Raw genomic sequence first — 22,228 nt, forward strand, 5'->3', positions numbered from 1 at the left:
TGAGTTTTCGAACGAAATCTCAGAAGGGCCTTTGGGTCACGTTGCCACGTTCTGTGTCATGGAAGTGAATCACCAAGTCCGGACCACACTCTGGGGAGGGGTCACACAAACATGTCTACAGAGGAGTTGGGCAACCAATGGAGCCCCCGAAGGGAGACTGTGAAGATCCCAGAAGGGTCTAGGCCTTGCCCAGAATCAGACTGGTAGGGATGCTTAGCAGGCTTGAACCCAACTCTTTGAGTATCCTCAAAGTTGGGGTCCTGGATGCAACCTAGACATTCACTGGGGGCTCTGGAAAAGTTTTTCTGGAAGGAAGTGGCTGTTGGCCTGGAAATGTTATCAGGCTGAGGGTGAACATTAGTCTCCTAGACAGGAGACATATGCCCAGGTTCTTGTCTGAGGAGGATCCTGGGAATGGCGACCCACTGGATGGACCCCTATCTGCATCACACCCTTTGGATAGGAGAGAATGGCCTGCATCCCGGGACAGGCGGTCTCTAGGGCTAAGGGTACATTCTGACCATCAAGGGCCAAGAATCCAGTCCCTTCATTAGGGTTTGCATTGAAAATGCAAAGCCTAAGACCTTGGGAACTATTACCCAGCCCTCTGTAAGTGGGGCTGTCCTCTTCTGGGACTCCAGAATGTGAGCACCGATGAACACATGTGTGCACACAGGAGCTTGTGTGCTGGTGCACACAAACACACACACCCCAGGAGGGACTGTGGGGTGGGATCTGATTAGTAGCAGATTCCAAGAAGTTGACAGGAGGGTGGAAATTGGGTAGGAGGTATTTCCTCCATGTGACAGCACTCTTCTAACATCATAGCTATTATCCAACCTATGCCTTTGGACATCTGATAGAAAGACATGCTGGATTCATCCATATTTGGCAAGAAGACCATCCCTGTGTGCCACAATGGCTTATCTAGGATCTGAACCAGGTAAGAATAGAGACTTGTGTCTGAAACCAGGTGTGTTTGCAAGCTGGGGCCCTGGCTGCTCCCAGACCTTCCCTGGGGGCCTGTGGAGAGGGGTGTGTTGGGGTTACTGTGTACAGATAAGATGTGTCCCTGCATGCAGAAGGGAGATGAGGAGATGGCAGACAGGAGCACTGTTCGTGTAGGGGTCCAACCAGGAGTGGGCCCCGATAGGGCATCTCAGGAAGTGATGTCACTGCCTGGCTCACAAAGGCCTTCAGAACTTGGAACCCCTGCAACCAGGCAGCCAGTCTAGTCCAGTAGCAGGGTTACTGGACTCAGGACCTTGACACAGAAAGATGTTTTCCTGTTGTGTACGTAGTTTCCGGGGCTCTGGGTACCAGAACCCCCAGGTAAATGACTTGTTCCCATGCTGCAGACATTGGCTAAAACCACCCCCCCAATGCCACAGGACGTTTCAAGGGAGACGCCATAAGGTACTTACTACTGAGGAGACTAGGCGATGCCCCCCCCCAACCATACTAGGGAAGCCCCATCCATTCCTCTGGAGTTTGAGGGGAGGAGGGATATGTGGGGGTTCCTGCCCATGGGCTGGAGGAGGGTGAGCACAGTGGATACCCTGGTGATCCCTTCTTGTTCACACCAATGTCAGGGTGGGCAGGGTGCACAGGGGATTCCTGAGGTGACTCTTGAGCTGTGCCAGAGCACATCCAAGGCCCTGAAGCTGGGCCACGTTTCTCTCCTTGGGGGAGGGCTCTGCCACCTGGGCTGTGGTGTGTCTGGAATGGAGCGCCCGGGGTCTGAACACTAGCAAACGCCTCCAGACAGGGCTCTAAGGCCTCCTGCCTGGCTGCCGGGCACTGTCTTTACAGAACGCCCCAGAGGACATGGTGCAGGAGGTGACCGAGGAGATTGCCTGCTCTCCTTCCTCCAAGGAAAAGAAGCCTCACACGGCCAAGAGAGTCTGGCGCTGGCTCAGGGTGAGTGCAGGTGCTGGGGAGACCCGACCCCGGGGCGCCCATGCAGCACCAAGGGCCCCACTTCCTAGAAGCCAGCCTGGCCTCCTAGAGTCCTGTACTCCCGTGAATCTGCATCCCATCTCTTCCCCAAACTGGCCTCATGGTCCTGCCCACGCCTTGGACAGAAGCACTGCCATTGTCCACATACTTATAGGAGTATCATTAAAGAGACTTTAGACCAGGTCTCATCCCGTTGATTTAGACTCCTTTTGCCCTGGCCAAGGCATTTTTCTAACTCGTGCTCCCAAGTGCCCCCACTGGCCCAACAGTCCTTCCTCAGCTTCTGCAAGTCTTGCAAATGGGAGACTTTGATCCAAAGGGACATGGGTCCCATGGTACTCTGTCTCTTGCTCTGCGCTTTGGTATTGATTGAACACATTGTTGTGCCCCCCCCCCCCCCCCCCCAGGAATAGGAACAGGGGCCTCACTGCACTGCACTGCACGGCAGTCCTGAAGGCCAGTCATTGATCACAGCCATGGAGCCCTTTACTGTGGCAGGACTGGATGTAATCCCCTTCTCTGGCCAAGGCACAGTGCTGCATCCTACAGCCTCTGTTCCTTCTTATCCTAAGCCCCCTCGCCTTAAACATTTCTGTGTACTCGTCTCAAGAATGGGATATGTTGGGTGCCGGGGTGGCACAGGGGTTTCAGCCTCTACCTGCAGCTCAGGTCATGGGTCGTGGGTATCACAGTCCTGGGATCGAGGCCCACGTCGGGGGCGTGGGGTCCTCTGCTCAGCAGGGAGCCTGCTTCCCCCTTTATGTCTGGCTGCCTCTCTGCCTACTTGTGACCTCTCTCTCTATCAAATAAATAAATAACAAGTCTTTCAAAAAAATAAAAAGAATGGGCTATGTTATCAGAAATCACAGGATCCATGCCACTCATGCAGGGACGTGCTATCCATACTCCGCTCACAAAGGGACCTCAGATACTAGCAAGTTCAGACATCATTTTTTTCAATTCTTTGTATGGATACCAAGAACATTTTCTCATTGCCTTAAAGGCTTCTTAACTGATTGGCTGATTGATGGATTTGAGAGAGAGACAGGGGGAGAGTGGGGAGAAGCAGACAGAGAGACTGAATCCTCAAGCAGACACTGCCCCTATGGACACAGCCCTACGAGGAGCGCAGCCTCAGAAACAGAGACCATGACGTGAAGCAAAACCAAGAGCCTTAGGCTGAACCCAATGAGACACTGAGTCACCCGATTCTTTTTCGGACTCTGGGCTCTCTTGTCCCACCTCTTGCAGAAGTCCCTGAGATCTGGGGGCTCATTCTGCCCTCCAAGCCCCAACCCTCCTGTTGGCCACAGCACTGACTCATGTCTCCTCTGATTCACCTCAGGGGAAAAATCGTTCAACCAGGAAGAGGAGGAAGACCTCGGTGCTGATGGCCAAGCAGGCCAACAAGCTGCAGGCTGCAATAGATCACCTGGTGCCTGCCGTCATCAGACAAGATCTACACTGTGTCCACATCTTTCTGGACACATACCGTCACTTGGCCACCACCCAGGAGGTGCTGGACCTCCTCTTTGCAAGGTGAGCACCCTCCCCTGCCCCTAACTGCTCTGTGAGATTTGGCCAATTCCTGTTGTGAGACTCTGGCAGGTCCCTAAGCTTCCCCAAGCTTTCCTTGCTCCTAACTGGGGCAGAGGTATTATAGGGACTCAGTGGGGTCTTGTAGGGAAAGGACACCTGGGAGCCTGCGCCAGTGGAAAATTCTGCTGGAGGGCCTGTGGGCATGCTCTTTGCTCATTCCTGTGCCCCTCATGATGAAGCCACTGCCTCATCCCTGACTCTCACTATGATCTTGAGCTGGGCTCCTTTGCCACTGAAAGGGAGATCTGAGACTCCTTCTGGGGCCTGTGTCTGGCTGAATCCAGAGCAAGCATCCCTGGGGGTGAGCAGGGGCCAGGCCCACTCAGACGTCGGTGATGGGCTGGTTGGGGCCCTTTTATTCAGCAAGCATTCAGGAAGCCCCAGTAGGTGGAGGCGATTATCTAGGAGCTGAATGGGATCCCTGCACAGAACAGAGAGCACCCCAGGGCTGCAGGCTAGTCGAGGGTCAGGCGGTGAGAGCCAACATCCACAGATATCTCATGCGATGCCCCCTGGCCTCCTCTAGATTCGGATGTGTTTATTCCAGCTATGATGAGGTCGGCGGACCCCAGGAGCAGCGCAACATGTGAGTAAGCTTTGGCTGCTAGGAGGGCCTTCCCTGTCCACCAGGGTAGTGAGGGTCCTGTGAGTTCGAGGGGCTGCCGGACCTTCAGACTCACCTCGTTATTCTTGCTTTATGGTAAATGTCTGAGAGCTTCTACTGGAAACTGGGAAGGTGCCCTGGGGGGCTGGGGTAGGTGTGTGAGCACTGTGGGAGAGCAGAAGGGGATGGTGTACAGCTTCAACCCCTGAGAGGGTCATGCTCCATCCCTGACCCCTCCCAGCCCTCTCTCTGCCCCAATTCTGGGACCCAGAACGCAGGATTGAGGAACCATCGCATAGCATTCTGTTGGCACCTACATGCTGGGTGCTCAGAGGGGGCTCAGGGAGACTGGTGACCCAGTAGAGCCCAGGGAGCAGCAGGCATCCCACACCCTGTGGGAGGTGAGTGTCAGTGGAAACAGATCCACTCTCATGGCACCTAGTGACTGGGCAGAGGAGGTAACGGTGGAGGTATGGGGAGGGTCCTGGGAAGGCCTGGCTAGAGACAGAGTCCCTTTGTTCCCTCCTCGGTTGGATCTTCACCGAGCAGAGGCGAGTGCAGTGAGGGTAATTAAGAGGTCAGACACCAGCCCTCCCCAGGCACAAGCAGTTGAATTCAAGTGGCTCGTGGGCAAGGAGACAGACTGAGGAGTGTGACCAGCTCCCCTAAGAAGTCCAGAAATGCCCACGCCATTGACCAAGGACTCCCACTCCTAGCGGCTTTTGGCCAGCCTGCAGTGTGGGAGTAAGCCTTTCTCGGGCAGGACTGCCTGGTCGCACGTGGACAAGGAGTCCGACTGGTCTTAGACAGGAGCTGACAACTCAGGGGCCCAGGTTCCCACATAGGTTCCCTGGGATTTTGGTTTGGATGCGTACCCTGTCCTCTGACTTCTCTGCCTCCATGTCTGTCCCCAGGGCCGTCTATGCCATCCTTAACACCTGGGTGGAAAAGTATCCAGGGGATTTTGTGCAGCCTCCGGAGTTTCCCAGCTTGCATACGCTGCTGGCCTACCTGCAGGTCAATGTGCCGGGCTCGGACCTGCAGCGCCGTGCCCAGCTTCTGCTTCCAGAAAGGCAATGCGCTCCTGAAAAGACCACGGAGCCAGAGGCTGGGGGTGAGGAGGACTGGGGGTGACTGGTGTGGGCCTGAGGCAGAGGCAGGGTGGGCCACCCTGAGGAAGCCTCTGTAGATTGTAATTGGGCTGAAGAGAGTGAATCGTCTCAGATCCCTGTCCCCATGGGCTTCCGTCGGGGACACCTTCCGGGGGCTGGGTCTTGAACGCAGGCCACGCTGAGTGGTGGGGAAAGGGAAAGGCAAAAGAGAAGTCAATCAAGCTGATGATGCTTTCTCTTCTCGGAGCTACAGCACCGGCCCCAGAGCGAGATCAGGATGTGTCTCGGGAAGTTGTTCCAGCAGCCACTCTGGCACCTGCGGCACCTCTAGGGCCTGAGCTGGCCCCCGCCATCCCTGCTATGGCTGCTCACTATGGGTTAGGAAAACCAGTGACCCCCCCTGACCCATTGGGGCCAGGGCAGATGGTCGTCAGGGCCCTCGTTCACTTCTCTGCCACGGAAGAGCCACCAGGCCTTTTGAATTTCCTGGATGACCAGCAGGGTCCTGCCACCGAGCTGCCGCCCCCTGCCTCTGTGGAGCAAGCAGGCTCGGCCCCCGAGATGCCGCCCCCTGCCTCCGTGGAGCAAGCAGGCTAGGCCCCCAAGCTGCCGCCCCCTGCCTCCATGGAGCAAGCAGGCTCGGCCCCCGAGCAGCAGCTTGTGCTTGCTGCAGCTCCAGAGCATGACTGGAGCATGACATCATTTCCTTCTTTATCGTATTTGTTTTCTGTGTTCACCTCTATAATTACTTCATAGATGTTATTTATTAAATAAAGTAGAATTTGAGTTTATATAACATTTTACTCGCATCCTTTGCAGTGGGATATGGAGGTCTCATTAGGTCCATCCAGAGTGTTGCACAACCATGTCATTCTACGACGTTTCCTCACAGAGACACCCGCGCTCCTCATCGCTCACTGCTCTGTCCCTCCCCCAGTCCCTGCAACCACTGCTCTTCTATCTGTCTCGGCCACTTCACCTCAACTTGGATTTTCCTCTGCCTGGAAAACTACAATATGGCCTTCTGTGTGTGTCTGCAGAACATAAGAGTGATTCCCCTCTTTTCAAACTTTTTTAGAGACGATATAGGTATTTTCCTTTTTGTGAATCTTCTGCCAAAACAAACAATGAAACAGCACAACACAAAACAAATGACTCTTTTGTCTGGTACACCGCCAGCTAACTGCAGAGAAAGACCCTCCCTTTTGAGAAAGAGCAGAGTTGCTACCCTGTGTGGTGTGCGACATGCTGGAAAGAGCCGCCGGTACCCACAGAGCAGTGGCCCTCCCAATACCTGGTTGTGTATACTGGTCTGCACACAACACACAACCTCAAGAAGTCCACAGAATTGTGAGCTTGGACTGATAGATACCCTTTCGATACAGGTAGACTCCCCAAATAGATTTCATATTCCCGTGTACTGTTCATCTGAAATATCATTGTTCTTTGTGATTCACCTGAAAATGCTCCGCCCTGGGGACAGACATGGAGGCAGAGAAGTCAGAGGACAGGGTACGCATCCAAACCAAAATCCCAAGGAACCCAAGTGGGAACCTGGGTCCTGGGCTGCCAGCTCCTGTCCGAGCCCAGTGAGACTCCTTGTCCACCTGCTACCTGGCAGTCCTGCCCAAGACAGGCCTGCTCCCACACGGCAGGCTGGCCAAAAGCCACTAGGAGTGGGAGTCCTTGATCAATGGGGTGAGCATTTCTGGACTTCTTAGGGGAGCTGGACACCCAGAACACCAGGTAACAAGAACTAAAGGAGCGCCAGCATGGCCTGGCCACCGGCAGTGGTGTGCACACGCTCGGCTCCTGCGCCGCCGAGGAGACCACTTCTCCCCCATTGGTGTGGTACCAGGCCTTTCTGACATGCTGGGTTTCAAGTGACAGGTCAGTGTATCGGGCTGAGTACTCAAGAGGATAAATGAGTTCCCTCTGCTGGCTGAGCCCTCACCATTAGGTAGAACGGCCATGGTTTCATAGCAACCATTCCAATCTATGCCTACAGGGCCTTGAGATACGAATTCTGTTACTGTTTCAGGCCTTTTTGGTCTTTTTCACTACCACAAGGACAAGTCAGTAAGTTAGATGATAGACAAATGAATTCCATTCATCCTGGATTTTTCTGCTATTCTTTACGTGAAAGTACTTTTAAAATATATATATATATATATATATCTCACATAGCACTATACAAATGCTAGTTATTACAAATTACATCCAAATGAAGCTAGATGTCTCAGAAACTGGCATTCTTATTGTTTATTTTTATTTAAAAAAATCAGTCATTTTCCTACTTGGCTCAGAATCAGAAAGTTTCATCATAGTTCAGTTTTAGGATTCCTCTAAAGTGATCTAGAAACAAAGACAGTAATACACATTCTTCCAACTTCAATACCGAAGTATATACAACACTCACCAGGAGCTGAAACACTTTCATGAGCAGACAATGACCAACTACAGAATGTCCTGGTGGGTTACAGTCCCGAAGGTGGTGAGAAGACCTACTCTCGGACACCCGTGGTTTGGCTGAAGGAGTCTCTCATGTTCAATGAAAACTGAGTTCTGACATCCTGCCTTTTTAGACAGAGTTAACAAGATTAAGAAAGGGGATTTAGTAAAGCTTTTCAAAAGGCCCCACACTTTGACCTGTTTTTTCTGGTGAAAAATGCACACGATCTAAGCATGTACACGTGTGGTAAATGACAGCTTTTCTTTTTTTTTTTTTTTTTTTAATTTTTTATTTTTTATAAACATATATTTTTTATATACATATATTTTTATCCCCAGGTCTGTGAATCACCAGGTTTACACACTTCACAGCACTCACCAAATCACATACCCTCCCCAATGTCCATAATCCCACCCCCTTCTCCCCAACCCCCTCCCCCCGGCAACCCTCAGTTTGTTTTGTGAGATTAAGAGTCACTTATGGTTTGTCTCCCTCCCAATCCCATCTTGTTTCATTTATTCTTCTACCCACTTAAGCCTCCATGTTGCATCACCACTTCCTCATATCAGGGAGATCATATGATAGTTGTCTTTCTCTGCTTGACTTATTTCGCTAAGCATGATACGCTCTAGTTCCATCCATGTTGTTGCAAATGGCAAGATTTCATTTCTTTTAATGGCTGCATAGTATTCCATTGTGTATATATACCACATCTTCTTGATCCATTCATCTGTTGATGGACATCTAGGTTCTTTCCATAGTTTGGCTATTGTGGACATTGATGCTATAAACATTCGGGTGCATGTGTCCCTTTGGATCACTACATTTGTATCTTTAGGGTAAATACCCAATAGTGCAATTGCTGGGTCATAGGGCAGTTCTATTTTCAACATTTTGAGGAACCTCCATGCTGTTTTCCAGAGTGGCTGCACCAGCTTGCATTCCCACCAACAGTGTAGGAGGGTTCCCCTTTCTCCGCATCCTCGCCAGCATCTGTCATTTCCTGACTTGTTGATTTTAGCCATTCTGACTGGTGTGAGGTGATATCTCATTGTGGTTTTGATTTGTATTTCCCTGATGCCGAGTGATATGGAGCACTTTTTCATGTGTCTGTTCGCCATCTGGATGTCTTCTTTGCAGAAATGTCTGTTCATGTCTTCTGCCCATTTCTTGATTGGATTAATTGTTCTTTGGGTGTTGAGTTTGCTAAGTTCTTTATAGATTCTGGACACTAGTCCTTTATCTGATATGTCGTTTGCAAATATCTTCTCCCATTCTGTCAGTTGTCTTTTGATTTTGTTAACTGTTTCCTTTGCTGTGCAAAAGCTTTTGATCTTGATGAAATCCCAGTAGTTCATTTTTTCCCTTGCTTCCCTTGCCTTTTGCGTTGTTCCTAGGAAGATGTTGCTGCGGCTGAGGTCGAAGAGGTTGCTGCCCGTGTTCTCCTCAAGGATTTTGATGGATTCCTTTCGTACATTGAGGTCCTTCATCCATTTTGAGTCTATTTTTGTGTGTGGTGTAAGGAAATGGTCCAATTTCATTTTTCTGCATGTGGCTGTCCAATTTTCCCAGCACCATTTATTGAAAAGGCTGAATGACAGCTTTTCTAAAGCAAGAGCATGAACATCCAAATCTCATGGCTGGCCCACTTGAGAACCTTCTTAATAGTCATGGACAGAGTGGCTTTATTCATTTTTATAAACAGATACACCAAGTCTTTTTAGCTGAGTTCTTACATATTAAATTTACCTTTAATAAGGTAAAGGGTTTATTTTTTAAGAATGTTAATTTTTTAAAAATTACAAAAAATCTTTTTTACAAACTCATGGCCCGGAGTACAAGACCTGAGCTGAGATCCAGAGTTGGATGCTTAACCGACTGAGCCACCTAGAGGCCCCTTAAATTTATCTTTTAAAATATAATAACCTAAGGAAAAAATTACCCTTTTCTTCTATAACTTGATATGCCATTGCCACTTTCATCTCTGACCAGGACCTTCCCCCTCACACCCTGGACAAATGAATTTACTGTGTTCCATACTGAGAAATGTTGTCACTATGATTATTCCACGAAACTGCTGAAACGCTGTCAGTACCTTGGAAGCCCAAGCCACATGACCCACGACGGGGACCAGCTGGAGTCCTACTCATTCTCACTGAAGGTGCCTGGCTGCTCTTCAGTAGCCTGGGCTGCCTCCTCGACAGTCTGGACCTCAAGTGCTTTCAGGACAATAGCAGGGGACGCGGCGCTGACTTTTAGCATAGCCATGGCCTCACTGTGACTTCAATTGTTCAAATCAATGCCATTGATATTCAGCAATATATCACCTGTCCAAAGGAATAAACAAGAAAATGAGATGAGCTACCAAGTCATTATCTTCCCTATACATCCTGTTATTTGTAATTTTTTCACATCTCTGTCATTCTTACGATATCGAGGGAAAAATCCAATTCATGGAAAACATTCCAAAACAACTCAAAACTTTAAGATAATTTCATCATATATAGGAAAAAATGTGGCTTGAGGCACTGTGATGTGACTGGAAGTCCAAATCATTAGACCTCGTTTTGCTAATGTGCAGGACCTGGGCATGTTCATTTCTCTTCTTTGGGCTTCAGTGATTTCTATAGTTCTTTCCTGCTCAAAAATTATTTGATCTTTTGCTCTTAGAAATGAATTTTTAACATATCCTGTTTTAGAGTTACACAGTTTTATAGATATAGTCCTACAGAGTTTGCTCAGCGTGGATGTATCAGAATACTTAAAGAGAAGAGATCCTTGGGTCTACACAAAGAAATGAAACTCGTGATTTGAGCATCTTTTGCTTAAGGAAGAAAAAAAAGTGTTTGTTGCCCTGCCAAGTAATATAATAAAAAAAAAGGGCCACGAGGATTATATAAAAGGTTAGGAAGGAAAAGATGAGTGTTCTATTTTTTGGAGGGTTTTTTCCAACATAAAATAATGCAATGATCTAAATAAACATTAGAAAATAAGGGAAAGGGCACCTGGGTGGCTCAGTGGGTTAAAGCCTCTGCCTGCAGCTCAGGTCATGATCCCAGGTCCTAGGATCGAGCCCGCATCGGGCTCTGCTCAGCCGGAAGCCTGCTTCCCGCCCCCCCACCCCCCGCCTGCCTCTCTGCCTACTTGTAATCTCTGTCTGTCAGATAAATAAATAAATTCTTTAAAAAAAAAAAAAAAAGAACAGAAACATCATCAAACTGCAGCAATTTTCCTTCCCATTAGGCATTTTTCTAACCTTAGAGAAAGGTTTTACACATATATATGGAAGGGACACTTTAGAAGATTTTTAAAAAATCATATTTAATAGAAAATTTGGGGAATATTTGTTACTTTTTTCAAACATGAGTAGCATGCAGGGAGAAGATGGGAGAGTTTCACTGTTCCCAGCCCTTCCTATCTTACCTCTCTTGATGCGTCCATCACGTGCCAGACAGCCATGAGCTGGCACACTGGTTACAAGGATGGGCAGTTCACCACTCTTGCTTCCTCTGCCCCCTGCCACTGTCATTCCCAGGGACTTAGGTGGTTCCTTCTTTACAGTAATGTGTTTTTCTTGGCATGTAACACACTGGGTAAGATCCTAACACAGGAGAAGAAAATTCATTGCAAAATAAATAATACATAGCTGAAGTAAAGTAAGGAAACTGAAGGAAAAAATACCATGGCAATGATAAAGTCACTGTTAAAATCAGTTACTGTAGAAATAATACACAGTTCCTCATGGTACAAACATGACACCGAACACTGGGGATCACAATGTCAGACTTTGGACGGCTGTATTTTCATATGACTATGTATGGAACAGAAAAAACTCAGGACTGTTGACATATGGAAGTCAAAATAGGGCCAATTCTACAAAGGTCAATAATGCACTTGAGTTTTAAGATTCTGAAGACAAGCTAATTAATTTTATTTCTCTCTCTCCTCTATTCTTTGAGAGAAATGGTGACAGAACAGTACAAAAGTAAAGTGCGGATTTTGTTAACTGCCAGAAAAAAGCTATAGATCTATCTTCTGTTTCTTAATCATGAGAATGCTCGGTCATGAAATGGGTGCAAACTGATCTTCACAACCTTCACGGAAATCTATAAGGATATGAAATAACTGAATTTTTGAAAAAGTTAAGGAAGAGAACAATTTTCCAACAAACTGTGTTCTCAGGAAAAAGCAATTTTTACCGATATTGATTGTTTCTATTTATGGGGACATCCTAGAAGAAAAGGAAAATTTAAAACACCACCCTTTTTTAAAATTAGAATGCTATAAAAAACAAGGTGTACCTATGCAATATTAATATTAAAATAGCAATAGTAACTAACATTGAAGATTTACTATGTGTAAAGCAAATGGCTTCACATGTATTATTTCATTACATGGTTTCATTACATTTCATTACAATGGTCCGGAGTGTAAATCCTATGGTTGGCCCCATTTTATAAACAAGGGAATAGCCTTATTAGAAAGGTCATGTAGGGGCGCCTGGGTGGCTCAGTGGGTTAAGCCGCTGCCTTCGGCTCAGGTCATGATCTCAGAGTCCTGGGATTGAGCCCTGCATCGGGCTCTCTGCTCAGCGGGGGCCTGCTTCCTCCTCTCTCTCTGCCTGCCTCTCTTCTTACTTGTGATCTCTGTTTGTCAAATAAATAAATAAAATCTTAAAAAAAAAAAAAAGGAAAGTTCATGTAATTTGCTCCAAATTATATAGCTACGCATGATCACACTGGGATCTGAGGTGATTCAAGTTTAAAAAAAATACACATACACACACATAGTGTATATACATAAACATGTATTCATATGTAGTTGTGTATGTTCATACAGCATGATGCTATATGCATCCACACTACAAGGGTGCTATCCCATTAGGTGTAATAATGGAAGCTCCTATCTCAAAAGGTTCCATAACACATATACTGTAACAGCATATTGTAGATAACAAGATAACTATTACCATGACTAACAATATCAACAGCAGAACTAGATGAATTCTTTTGCTAGAACTGTAACATTTCCTTTAGTGACACTGCTTCAGAGTGGACAGGTACGACGTGTCAGTCAAGCCCTGCACCGGCAGGGGTGTCTGCTCTTCTCTGCTCCTGAAACCAACACTCTGAAATTTTCTTGAGGGCACTACTTAAATAGCCTAGAGTTCCTAGAATTTTGACCTCATAGAAAACCTGTAAACGTCCACAGGTGGTATCATAGCATATGACATCTATGTTCGCATCCTTCCAAACTGGGTAAGACCCACGTTATTATGAAGACAATCCAGGTAAACTCAGCTGGGAGCAAATTGACTTCAACGCTTGTGTCTGTCAGGTATCGAGTCAATTAGGGGTGGTTGTTTTATTCCTCCATATGGCTGAGATGTATGCATTTTAGCCAAACTTCAGGGATTACTCTTGGTATACTTCATGGAAACTTCTAAGGGCTTAACACTGGATGAATGTTTCCAAGCAGGGGCCACGCAGGGGCTTAGTAATAGAGTAATGTGTGCTTTAATTTTTAACAATGATTATCCTCTGAACAGGTTGTTTTGATGAATTTGTATTTGTTCTCCCTAGGAGACCTTTATTTTTTTAAAGTAGGATTTGACATCACAAATGCTATATGTTAATGGTAAATTGCTAAATTAATGCTTAAAATTACATTTCATGTGGCTGTTCTAACAATCAGGTTTACAGAGCACCTAGAGTAAGAATTCAGCATTGCTATTTAAAACACCACCACTTAAAATTAAGGAAGAGGAACTAGTAAAAAGAAAAATATTTGTGCCCAAAACAAACAAAAGGACATAAATCGTCCTCTATATGAACGCTGAAATGGTTAAGTAGTTCTTAAGACAGTCTTAAATTTGTAGCATTGTCTTTGAGCACCCATATTTCCACTTTCTGTAGAATTCATGGATTCAGTTACCAACTTTTGCCTTAATTATGATTCTTTAGGAATATGTATATATATGTAACTTGTAAAGCAAGGACCAGCGATATGAACAACTCCTATTCAAATTCCTTTTCGAAACAATAACTGCTTTTCGTAGTCATCATTGTGAAAGCAAAATTATAGGTTCCCTTCACACATTTCATTTTCTGTTCAAAAATAAGATGAAGTTTGTGCTTATAATTTTTTAAAAGTTTTAACTTAACAAAGACCACTGACAAGTCTATACTTCAGCTCAGAAAACAAGATAAACCTGATGGGCCAAAAATACTTGTGCCTTGAAATGATGCTTTCTTGGGGCGCCTGGGTAGCTCAGTGTGTTGAGCCACTGCCTTCGGCTCGGGTCATGATCTTGGGCTCCTGGGATCGAGTCCCGCATGGGGCTCTCTGCTCAGCGGGGAGCCTGCTTCTCTCTCTCTCTCTCTCTCTCTCTCTCTGCCTGCCTCTCTGCCTACCTGTGATCTCTGTGTGTCAAATAAATAAATAAAATCTTAAAAATAAATAAATACATAAATAAATAATGCTTTCTTGGGCTCCTGTGACATTACAGAGTTATTATCTCAAATTGTACTTACATTAAGAAGCCACTTTAAGCTAAACATGTGTTTCTTAAGTCATTCTCCTTAAGTAAAATTAAATTGCTTTGCTAAATTAAAACTTATTTACTGGTCTACTTAAAAACTATAGGAAGTAAAAACAAACAAACAAACAAAAAATCTATAGGAAGTTTCCGATGTGTGATTTTCACACAGTTGGTAAATAGCATCATTGTAAAAATTCTGGCCTACTAGAAGTTGAGTTCAAATGAAAGATCAAATGAAGTAAATAACACTGAGAACACAGTAAAGTGCCACTGTTTTTTGATTTCTACTGATTTCTGCATCCAAAGTGAGACAGCAGCAGAATTTTTGGCACAGATAAATGACCTAGGAATATATTATCAAAGCACTGAAATATGAAAGATGCAGCAAAAAGCTCAACATACGGGAATTTAAAATGATCTAGGGTAGTATTCCTATGAACTGTAACATAAAAAGAAATGCTTTCTGTGTTTTGCATGTACGTATCAGAAAGTATGATTTCTGCTTCATATTCACATAGAGAATTCTGTTGTTGTAGGCAACCTGCCCAACCGCTAAGTATAGACTTGTTGGTCATTGTCTTTTTTTCAGTTACATAACCTCCTGTTACAACTGAATGAGCAAACCAGGATAAATCCCACCTTCAAGCAGGACCAAACAAAGAAGTCTTTCTAGAAGATCAAACACTTCTCATCAATCTGGCAGAGGGACCTTCTTACTAAGAAACCACCCCTACTGGCTGAGGAACAGACTGTACAGGGACTCTCAAGGTAGCCAAACACACATTCCACACCCCCAAACACCTTGTGTTCACCTTTTCCAACAGAGTAACAGCCCTCATTTAAATCTTACCAGTTTGTCACAAGGATTCCCTGAGGGCAGATGAATGAAAACATGCAAACTCGAGGCCTCATCTTGTGTGAGCTGGGTCTGTTGTGGTACAGCGGCTGTGCATGCTGCTGGCTGCTACCCTGAGCTCCTGTGTCCTGGACAGGGTTACCAGGCTGGGATTTCCCCGGCCTAGCAATTGTTAAATCCACCCTGTCGCCACTAGCCTGGAGAAAACACACATATATAATCACCAGTCATTAATGATGCTTCTCACTTAAAAAAATTATAGGGAGGGTCATTTTCAATGCACTTATCATCGCTGTATCAGAGCCTCACCTGAGTGGGGACTGAAGGACCCTGCTGGGGGTGGGGCAGACGAGGGAGTTCATTTCAGGAGCTAATACTTTAAAACTTCTGCAGGTAAAAGAGCCACACACAGACCTCTTGGGTAAACCTTCCCTAATCCTGGAAATACCAAGGATATAACCAAAGCAAAGCCTGGGTTCTGATCTCCCCATGATTTCTTGAAGGGTAACTGTCTTTTTATACTTCCCTCCCCTGCAAAACTGGCCTTGGCACTGAGAGAAAGAGAGCAAAGAAGATATAAGGACGAACGGATTCTAAACTGGATTACAATCCTTTGTGATTTCTGAAATAAATTCCAAGATGGCTACTTTGAGAGTGATAATCAATGAAACTACATGTAGCTCTGTTTCCACACACTACAGCTTCAAATCGAAAATAGGGATCAGCTTAAACAGTCCTGAAAAGAATGATAACAAAGGTCCTGTAAAACAGGATTAGTATTTATATACATCACAAATTGTGTGCGTATATATGCCATATGTGCACTCACACATAAATGTAATTTTAGAGGTGATGACAACCACGTTAAATTTAGAGGTCCATTATCTGTATTTATAGATCTAGATCTGAAACACAGATTCACATTTATTATACTTTTTAAAGCTATTTTATCTTTGCTTTTAACGTACAGGCCTGGTCTACTTGATGCTGATTCTTGGTCATGACTACAACTTTCCAAGTTTAATATCATTTCTATGGGAAAATTTGACAGCCTGCTTTCAAGAAGCTGTGGTGGAAAGTAGAACACTCCTCCCCCATGACTGCAGTCAGTAATGTTAAGAAAGCACTCCAGTTTCAGTTCTCAAGTTGGAAAAGGAGTGAAAACCATAATTTTTAAAAAATGATTTTATTTATTTATTTGAGAGCGAAAGCGAGAGAGCAAGGTGGAGGAGCAAAGGAAGAGGGAGAAGCCGACTCCTCGCAGAGCAGAGAGCCCGATGTAGGATCTGAGCCGAAGGCAGATGCTGAACCACGGAGCCACCCAGGTGCCTGAGTGATAACCAATTTTAAGGCCCTATTAGAGTCACTTACTTATTCAAGTATTTCATTAAACTAGTTTCAGACAATTCTTCAAATAACTGAAAGAATAACACTTCTCATGTGGCCAGAGTCTGGGGATTTGATCTAACAGGTAAATGCCAAAGTAGAACGCTTACAATCCAGATATTTGAGATTCTGACACTTCCGAGTATTAGATCAGACGGTGTGAGGGATGAGAGGCCCCTCTGTGATCTCATTTCAATATTAAGAATTGTTTGCTTTACTGCCTAACCCTCACCACTACCAAATACTCTATAACCAGTAATTTAGCTTTATGGGAAGACCCCTGCTCATGCAAACCTATTAACAAACAAATCCCTGATCTTTTTTGATTTCTTAAAAGACAAAATTCTGGGTGTGTGATGGAAGTGGACATATAAGCTTTAAACGATGGGCCAACATTTGGCTTTAGGCCAACTGCCTATCTAACACTTCAGGGTTTCAAGCACAACAAAAGAATTCTGTTAAAGTCAAGATTTTTAAAAATGCAGGATGCCTAAATGATAATACCTGTATTTCATAAAATAGTAGCATGCCCTTTTGCTGGGAGTATATACTGGTATGATCTTTCTAGAGGGAAGTTAAGCAAAATGTCTTAAACTTGAAAACAAAACATTAAAGTCTGTTGACAGGGGAGTGTTTACATAAGTTTTAGCACAACACGTCTATTATACAGCTATATCATGGTGCATCTATTTTCAGGGTAAGAAGTCCACAACATACAGCTGATGTAAAGAAAGGGTGGCAAACTCAGAATTAGTAAGCTGACTGCATGTCTAAGTACCTACGAAAATAGGTACCTATTTATTTGTAGGCATATACAGAAAAATGACGATGTTCTTCAAAACTTTAATGTCACTATCTTACGGACTTTAGGCTGACAGTGATTTGGACTTCCTTCTTCATTTTCTGTATTTTGCCTTCCTTAGTCTCCTTTTCAGACATGGAATACATGTTGTTCTCAGAATCCAAAACATTAAGATGTTTTTCACAAAGAAACAACTTGAGCAATATATTATATTTGGTATCATATATAAGTATCTGTATCCCATTTTTTTAAACCTCAAGTCTGGAACAAGAGACCAACGCCTGAATCTCCCTCCTAATGCAAGATGCCTACCGGGTGTGTGTGTTCCCATAGTTATAATGAACCAAACATTTGTGAAAAGGAGTAACTTAACTGGGATTTAAATTTGGGTTTTCTTATACAGTACTTAAACCTTCATTATTAATTCTGTTTACTATACACATTTCTCAGTGACTATCAACCTACTTTAATTCCTGATGCTCGATTATGTTACTGCGTGGTTTCCTCTATGTCAGAGTGTTTTCTTGTGCTTACTTAAAACAAAACAAAACAAAACAAAATAAAACACCATACACATCTTTGTTTCACCCCTATCACTGTAGGAGATACCCATATCATTAAATGCTCTGGAAGGTTATAGAACTGGAAGGTCTCCTCTAAATGGTTTTCTACTTTTTCTTATTTTTAAGAAAAAATTTTAAAGTTGTTTCCTTTTTTTAAACATTTTATTTATTTATTTATTTATTTATTTATTTGACAGAGAGAAAGAAAAGGAAGACAAGCAGAGAGAGTGGGAGAGGGAGAAGCAGATTCCCGGCTGAGCAGAGAGCCCCGATGTGAGACTAGATGCCAGGACGCTGGGATCATGCCTGAGCCGAAGGCAGATGCTTAATGACTGAGTCACCCAGGTGCCCCTCTACTTTACCTATTTCAATGCTCTTATTGAAAAAATTTTTTTCTCTAATAAAAACCATCTTTACTTCACAGGGATACTGTAAGAACACAAGTTATGATGTGTTTGAAATGATCTGAGTGCTTTATAAAAAGGGCACTACAGAGATAATGAGTTCTTCTCAATAAAAATTGATTTTCCCCACTTGTATGGAGGTGAAGCAGAGAGTCTGTGTCAGCCAGGCCAAGTGCAATGAAGGAGGGGTTTTGGGCCCAAGTGTCGAAGTGGAAATCACAAACTACAAGAGGCAGAATACGGATGGGTGTGAAAACCAAAGCCAGGAACCCCCAGTGGAAAGGTCAATCCTTGCTGCTCTTGGAGCCTAGTTTGTCTGTCTTCCCCTGTGGACATTTCTCTTGAAGAACTAAAAATCCTAGAGGTTCTAAGTTTGGTTTTAATGAAGAAGACAGCTATTCCCAACAGGATATCATAACCAAATCCACTCTTTTATTGACTCAGCAAGTATGTCCTGGGTATCGACTCCAGGCACAGCTCTGTGAGAAGCCTGTCCCACAATAAGTACTAATGGTGGCTGCCATCCCCAAAGGAAGACACTGCATTTGAATAACTCTCTGTGACCAATTATGCATTCAGTGGTGAAGAGAAGGAATGTCTTCAGCACTTAGTGTGAGAAGAGGTCTGAATGGGTGAAAATGGCAGGGCAGGGCTTTCTGGATGAAGGTGGGGAAGCTGTAGCACAATGGGGACAGGCTGGAACGTGGAGGGAAGCAAGGAGACTGCTATGTCTGGCTTTTCTGCTACATTATACATTCTATGAGGGCAGGGCTTGCTTTTTGCTCTTAATTATACCCTCAGCTCTGACCACCATGCCTATGATGTTTCAGTAATACACCGATGGCTACAGCTGAAAGAAAAAGCAAGGGTGAAGGCTGAGGGGACAGGTTGTGTAAGAGTCCACAGAGGACCCAGACTGTTAGATTAATCAGTATGGACTTGATTCTCTGGTCCAATCTTCCCAGGGAAAGCAGAGTCACAGATGAATTAACCTGACAATGGTCGTACCGGATTTCAGAGCAGAGTAGGAAGGCGGGGTGTTGATTCTACTGGGTTAGACGTGAAGCAGTGAAGACACAGACCAGAGAGGTGGCAAGCAAAAGGGAAGGGGTGAATACCAACAGACCATGGGGAAGGACCCAGCAGTGAAGTTGACGAGGCAAGAATCCTTGAGCTTGGGTTCCTGGAAGATATCTTTTCTCATTCATGCCTATTTCTGCTCTCCTAAATATCCATTCTTTTAGCTTCAAGTACCACTTACACTAGTATGGGTCATATATCCAGGTCAATTTTCACATACACCTAAAATTCACACGAACAGTGGAATTCTGGCCATCTCACGCTCATCAGTATGCCCTCTAACACAATATCATCTTGCCCGAAGCTAGTTCATTTGTTGGAGTAGCTCTTTCTCTTTAAAGAGAAGAGGGAGAGGGTAGCACCAAGGATTAGTGCAGAGTCAGGCTGTTTGTGGACACGAGTGCATTTGAGAGCCAAAAAGAGGTGGTCATGATTTCTGAATTCTAAAATTCAATGCTGTAACCCATAGAGCTGTCATGAAAACTAAACTGGACTAATATAAATTGCTTAAAATACTGCCTCATAAATAATCAGAACTCAATACAAACTAGTGACTACTAGTATCATAGCAACTTAAAAGTACTCAAGCTAGGGCTCCTGGGTGTCAGTTGGTCAAGCGACTGCCTTCAGCTCAGGTCATGATCCTGAAACCCAAGACTGAGTCCTGCAACTCACTCCCTGCTCAGCAAGGGATCAGCTTCTCCCTTTGACCCTCCCCCCGCTCATGCTCTCTTTCTCTCTCTCTTAAATAAATAAACTTTTTTAAAAAAGCACACATGCTATACAGTTTTCTTACAGTACATCTATATCAAGTCTTATAACCTATAAGACTTAAATAAAATGAAACAAAACCCTACAATAAAATTACTTTAAGTTAGTTTATCTGAGCAGTTTCTGTTTTCAACTTATCAATACTGAGGGTGTTCCTCTGTAATCCACTGGCAGCCAGTGACAGAAGGTGTTTCAGAGTTTTAATATCTTCTTGTACTTTAAGCATGGCTTTTGAAGACATTCTACTAATTTCTTCTTGTACCTGTTTCTGTTCCTTCACAAATTTCCTAAAAAGATACATAAAACTGAATTCGAAAAAAATATACCTTTTATATTGACTATAGGCTGGTCAGAGTCCTAGTGTTTTTTAAAAAGGAAATATTAAAAATTCATCCACAGTTCACATGCTTTTCTCAGATTGACAATAAAAGAATTTTAATTCCCATTATTCTGCTTTGTTTATAAAAATATTAAAATTTTTACCAACAGAGATGTTCCCCTTAAAATAGATTCTAACATTCTTCAACATGATATATCTAATTACATTTGACACACTTACTGGAGGTTTTCAACATCCTGGCAGATGACAGGAGGGAGATTTTCATCCTTCAGTGCTTTACTATCCCTGAGAAAAACGCCACAGATAGATTAAAGCCATTGAGGTTCTAAAAAGCTGACAGCTGAGTTCCACTATGGAAGTGTTAAAGGGGAGGAGGTAAAACAAATATTCCCCATTTATAGCTCTTATGGTTGATTTCAAATCTCTTTATAAAAAAATGTTGTTTCCTGACCTTTAAAATAGCTTTAACAATTCATCTGACGGGGAGATTTCTCTTCTAAAAGGACTGGCACCTATCAGAAGTACACATAAATGCATCTGACCAAATGTTTAAGAAAAAAAATTAGAAAATACAAGAGATTAAATATTGATCTAAGTTCCCCTGGCTCAAAAACTCTATGACTGACCTTTTATTTCGTTCAAAAATATTAAAGCATTCATTAAAGAAAGTCTACAAACTTCTCATAATGAGATTCTGATTATATTTTACTTGATTTTTAGAATTTCAATTTATTCTTCAACAAAATAAAACCTAGGGATAGACTAAGGGAATCATAAATATTTAATGAGAATAGGAAGAGGTGAAATGTGGCATGCTGTAATGGAATTATGAGTTAAAATTCAGTCACAGATCTGCTACTACTTCCTTGATAGAACCTGAAGCAAACCTCAGTCTCCTACAGCTTTCTCATTTATGAAATAGGGCTAAAGTATACAGAAGATATTTTGGAGGCATGAACTTGATCATTTATTTACAAATGTTTTATCTAATGTAATACAAATTAGGTGAGAAATGTAAGTGCTAGTAAAAATAGTGATCTTCAAACCTATCTGATGTATATTATAGATAGAGGCTTTTCTCCCTCTTCATCATCAGAAAATAAATGGGACTGGTATAGTAGTTTATATAAAAAAGGTATATATACCTAAAACTGAGCATAAAGTATTCCAGAAAGCATTGGTTATAAACTTTCCTAATGACTAAAAATTAAAGATCTGACCTTCCAAAATCTTTCCAGAGCATATGTTTATTATTTTACTTTAGACAAACACTGATTCAAAGAATTTTTCTTCTAAATGTCTATATAGTTTCTTTTACTTCCGATGAGACCACCTGCCTATAAATTAACAAATAAAATTCTTCAAATAAAATACTTTAAAAGTTAAATTGTAAACTTACTCTGGTCTTGTTCCTGTTTTATCACCTAGAAAATTCAAGAAGCTTTATGTAAAAACAGGTCATTTAACAATGTATTCCAAATTCAAGTTTTAATTTAACACAAACGTAGGTATAAACAGAAACTTCTAAGCATTTTTCGGACAGCCTCGTAGACATCATGTGAGGTCACTTCTCACAAACTCCAACAACATACTATGGGGACATGTTTGTATACACATAAACAGATAGTTACGTAGCTGATTTGTATCTCTTTCTTTCAAGGGCAAGATTCTTCCTCTTTCAACTATCTTCTATGAAAAATATTCTTGCTTGGCACAGTTGACCTCCTGCAAGTTCTACTGGATGCTTTCTTAGGTTCTA

This window comes from Mustela lutreola, chromosome 13 (genome assembly GCF_030435805.1).
Source record: "Mustela lutreola isolate mMusLut2 chromosome 13, mMusLut2.pri, whole genome shotgun sequence".
Lineage (NCBI taxonomy): Eukaryota > Metazoa > Chordata > Mammalia > Carnivora > Mustelidae > Mustela > Mustela lutreola.